The sequence below is a fragment of the Coregonus lavaretus genome (assembly GCF_964263955.1).
Source record: "Coregonus lavaretus genome assembly, chromosome: 4".
Taxonomy (NCBI): Eukaryota; Metazoa; Chordata; class Actinopteri; order Salmoniformes; family Salmonidae; genus Coregonus; species Coregonus lavaretus.
Genome location: NC_139991.1, coordinates 25,960,889 through 25,966,253, shown reverse-complemented (window position 1 = coordinate 25,966,253; position 5,365 = coordinate 25,960,889).

Sequence of the window (5,365 nt, the reverse complement as noted above, 5' to 3'; positions counted from 1 at the left end):
TTCATCCTCACCATTCTATGCCTCACCACACAAGCGGCTGTACTCAACCAAACACCAAATCAAGATTATAAAAACACTCACCTGCAATATGGAAATTCGTCACTGCAATTCTCCAACGCGCTGTTGGATTTCCTGGAATTTGTCAAAATACACGCAACACGGTCTATTGGCTAAGAAATGGCTTTACTATAACCAATGACATACATCAAATGACATGCTACCCCAGCAAATTTGCAAATAATTCTGCATCCATCCACGTCTTTCCTCCAATAGCGGCACTGCTGTCAATACATCGACTGTCCTGTTGGTTCACTGTCTTGCCTGATCACGACTCGCACCGAATAGAGGAACACAAATATCTATCCCCAAGACCTCTCCGCATCAAAGTTCGGTTGACATAGCCTATTTGTCCGGCCAATCTAGTCTGAATGCCGCTAATAAAACCAGATTACCTAGCTACATTCTTCAACGGACATCGCGATGCTCTCATGTCATTACACTTATTTGGATGTCCGCCTGCTGTTTCCCCTTTGAGAATAAAGCTGACAGCGAATGTTCCTTCTGTCTCTCTCTGCTTTTCAATGACAGCTAAAACATCGGCCTAGGGACATTCTCCTTCTGCAAAATTACGTAACAAATCACCAGTTGTGGTCGTAGGCTACAGGTTATGTTCCTTGCCCATCCACATCATATGCCTCTGACTTCATATCTGTCCTGTACAGTCGGCTGGACAGAAAGCGCCCCCCAGTGGCTATACACTGTAATCGCAGACCTGAACTGTGCCTCTACTACGTACAGTGTGCAATTATGTATATTAACAAAGATTATGGATATACTGACAAAATACATGTCTCTCCGCCCTAACAATTGGAGTCGTTGTCCACAAAGCGGCACAGCGGGCTATCTAGCTCCCGCCTACCCTTTCTTTGGATTGGTGGATACATCTCATTATTGTAATAATTTTCTGAAAATTCGATGAAGGTTGTTGACGTCAAGCTCCTGTATTCAATGGAGAGAGCTGCTATGCTACTAGCCTAATGCCATGAATAGGCTATGCATAGCCATCTCGAGAAAACTACGATATAAAGTGTTTTTTCTCAAAGTTGCCGGGATGTCACTTGTCCTACTTATATCAGTACACTCTTAACAACTTAAGCATTACGAAACTTCTATTCGATCAAATAAAACTCACGTAGCAAATAAGACATTCCGTTTTTTGTTGACCAAATTCAATACTCATTGACCTCCATACAAAAAGTCCTTGCTTAGTGGGCTAAAAAAAAAAAAACCTGCTGGAGGGAGGGCCTCTCTCTTCCTCTTCCTCTCTGATATAAAACCTGGATTGCTGATACTATGTATTGGCCATTGAGAGGCTTTGAAGCCCCCGGTCGGCCATATTTGCACTCCCCAGTAGGATCAGTCCTCCATAGGAATGAATGGAATTCTACAGTATTTCAATGAAATGTTTCAAGGACAAAATTACAACAATTATTGTTGTTGTAGTGGGGACAGCAACATTAGTAATCTCAAAAAAATTATACTTTAGGGAAAATGTTTTTTTGTATTTGTATGTTTAGCTCACATAATATAATTGAAAAGTATGCATCAAGGTGTCTGTAATAGAATAAACGTAGCAGAAACGAATGTAGGCATTAATAAATGCATTTCTATAGCTTCCAAAATATTTTTTTGCAACGGCAAGGGAGTGCCAAGATGGAGGCTCGGTGGCTTCAACACAGCGCCTCCTATTAGTCATCTAGTGTATAAATATATATATTTTTATATTTTTATTTCACCTTTATTTAACCAGGTAAGCCAGTTGAGAACAAGTTCTCATTTACAACTGAGACCTGGCCAAGATAAAGCAAAGCAGTGCGATAAAAACAACAACACAGAGTTACATATGGGGTAAAACAAAACATAAAGTCGAAAATACAACAGAAAATATATCTACAGTGTGTGCAAATGTAAGTTATGGAGGTAAGGCAATAAATAGGCTATAGTGCAAAATAATTACAATTAGTATTAACACTGGAATTATAGATGTGCAAGAGATGATGTGCAAATAGAGATACTGGGGTGCAAATGAGCAAAATAAATAACAATATGGGGATGAGGTAGTTGGGTGGTCTAATTTCAGATGGGCTGTGTACAGGTGCAGTGATCGGTAAGGTGCTCTGACAACTGATGCTTAAAGTTAGTGAGGGAGATAAGAGTCTCCAGCTTCAGAGATTTTTGCAATTCGTTCCAGTCATTGGCAGCAGAGAACTGGAAGGAATGGCGGCCAAAGGAGGTGTTGGCTTTGGGGATGACCAGTGAGATATACCTGCTGGAGCGCAGACTACGGGTGGGTGTTGCTATGGTGACCAATGACTAAGATAAGGCAGGGATTTGCCTAGCAGTGATTTATAGATGGCCTGGAGCCAGTGGGTTTGGCGACGAATATGTAGTGAGGACCAGCCAACAAGAGCGTACAGGTCACAGTGGTGGGTAGTATATGGGGCTTTGGTGACAAAACGGATGGCACTGTGATAGACTACATCCAATTTGCTGAGTAGAGTGTTGGAGGCTATTTTGTAAATTACATCGCCGAAGTCAAGGATCGGTAGGATAGTCAGTTTTATGAGGGCATGTTTGGCAGCATGAGTGAAGGAGGCTTTGTTGCGAAATAGGAAGCCGATTCTAGATTTAACTTTGGATACACCTAGGTATTTGTAGTTGTCCACATACTCTAGGTCAGACCCGTCGAGAGTAGTGATTCTAGTCGGGTGGGCGGGTGCCAGCAGCGTTCGATTGAAGAGCATGCATTTAGTTTTACTAGTGTTTAAGAGCAGTTGGAGGCTACTGAAGGAGTGTTGTATGGCATTGAAGCTCGTTTGGAGGTTTGTTAACACAGTGTCCAATGAAGGGCCAGAAGTATACAAAATGGTGTCGTCTGCGTAGAGGTGGATCTGAGAGTCACCAACAGCAAGAGCGACATCATTGATATACACGGAGAAAAGAGTCGGCCCAAGAATTGAACCCTGTGGCACCCCCATAGGTCCAGACAACAGGCCCTCCGATTTGACACATTGAACTCTATCTGAGAAGTAGTTGGTGAACCAGGCGAGGCAGTCATTTGAGAAACCAAGGCTATTTAGTCTGCCAATAAGAATGCGGTGGTTGACAGAGTCGAAAGCCTTGGCTAGGTCGATGAAGACGGCTGCACAGTACTGTATATTATCGATCGCGGTTATAACATCGTTTAGGACCTTGAGCGTGGCTGAGGTGCACCCATGACCAGCTCGGAAACCGGATTGCATAGCGGAGAAGGTACGGTGGGATTCGAAATGGTCGGTGATCTGTTTGTTAACTTGGCTTTCAAAAACGTTAGAAAGGCAGGGCAGGATGGATATAGGTCTGTAACAGTTTGGATCTAGAGTGTCACCCCCTTTGAAGAGGGGGATGACCGCGGCAGCTTTCCAATCTCTGGGGATCTCAGACGTTACGAAAGAGAGGTTGAACAGGCTAGTAATAGGGTTTGCGACAATTTCGGCGGCTAGTTTTAGAAAGAAAGGGTCCAGATTGTCTAGCCCAGATGATTTGTAGGGGTCCAGATTTTGCAGCTCTTTCAGAACATCAGCTGTCTGAATTTGTGTGAAGGAGAAGCGGGGGGGGGCATGGGCAAGTTGCAGCAGAGGGTGCAGAGCTGGTGGCCGGGGTAGTGGTATCCAGGTGGAAAGCATGGCCAGCCGTAGCAAAATGCTTGTTGAAATTCTCGATTATTGTAGATTTATCGGTGGTGATAGTGTTTCCTAGCCTCAGTGCAGTGGGCAGCTGGGCTTTACAGTGTCCCAAAACTTTTTGGAGTTAGTGCTACAGGATGCAAATTTCTGTTTGAAAAAGTTAGCCTTTGCTTTCCTAACTGCTTGTGTATATTGGTTCCTGACTTCCCTGAAAAGTTGCATATCGCGGGGGCTATTTGATGCTAATGCAGTACGCCACAGGATGTTTTTGTGCTGGTCAAGGGCAGTCAAGTCTGAGGAGAACCAGGGGCTATATCTGTTCTTAGTTCTGTATTTTTTGAATGGGGCATGTTTATTTAAGATTGAGAGGAAATTACTTTTAAAGAACAACCAGGCATCCTCTACTGACGGAATGAGATCTATATCCATCCAGGATACCTGGGCCAGGTCAATTAGGAAGGCCTGCTCGCTAAAGTGTTTTAGGGAGCATTTGACAGTGATGAGGGGTGGTCGTTTGACCGCGGACCCGTTACGGACGCAGGCAATAAGGCAGTGATCGCTGAGATCCTGGTTGAAGACAGCGGAGGTGTATTTAGAGGGTAAGTTAGTCAGGATGATATCTATGAGGGTACCCATGTTTACGGATTTAGGGTTGTACCTGGTAGGTTCGTTGATAATTTGTGTGAGATTGAGGGCATCTCGTTTGGATTGTAGGACGGCCGGGGTGTTAAGCATATCCCAATTTAGGTCACCAAGCAGTACGAACTCTGAGGATAAATGGGGGGGCAATCAATTCACATATGGTGTCCAGGGCACAGCTGGGGGCTGAGCGGGGTCTGTAGCAAGCGGCAACAGTGAGAGATTTCTGGAAAGGTGGATTTTAAGAAGTAGAAGCTCAAACTGTTTGGGCACAGACCTGGATAGTATGATAGAGCTCTGCAGGCTATCTCTACAGTAGATTGGTAGAGTACCTTCAGGAAGTATTCACACCACTTTACTTTTTCAAATCAAATGTTATTTGTCACATGCTTAGTAAACAACAGGTGTAGACTAAGAGTGAAATGCTTATGGGCCCTTCCCAAAAATGCAGAGAAAGAAAAAAAGATAAATAATATACAAATAATAAAAGGGAATAATATAAATGTGCAGGGGTACATATGTACATATATAGTGCATTCATAAAGTATTCAGACCCCTTGACTTTTTCCACATTTTGTTACGTTACAGCCTTATTCTAAAATGGATTAAATAGTTTTTTTCCCTCATCAATCTACATACAATACCCCATAAAACAGGTTTTTAGAAGAGGTCTGAATACTTTCCGAATGCACTGTAGGTAGAGAGAAAGTGACTAGGTAACAGGATAGATAATAAACAGTAACAGCAGCATATGTTATGAGTCAAAAGATTTTGTGCAAAAAGGGTCAATGCAGATAGTTAAATAGTTCACCAATAGCTACCCGGACTAACTATTTAGCAGTTTTATGACTTGGGACTAGAAGCTGTTCAGGGTCCTGTTGGTTCCAGACTTGGTGCATCGTTACCGCTTGCCATGCGGTAGCAGACATTGAATATCCCTTTGAGCACGGTGAAGTTAATAATCACACTTTGGATGGTGTATCAATATACCCAGACACTAC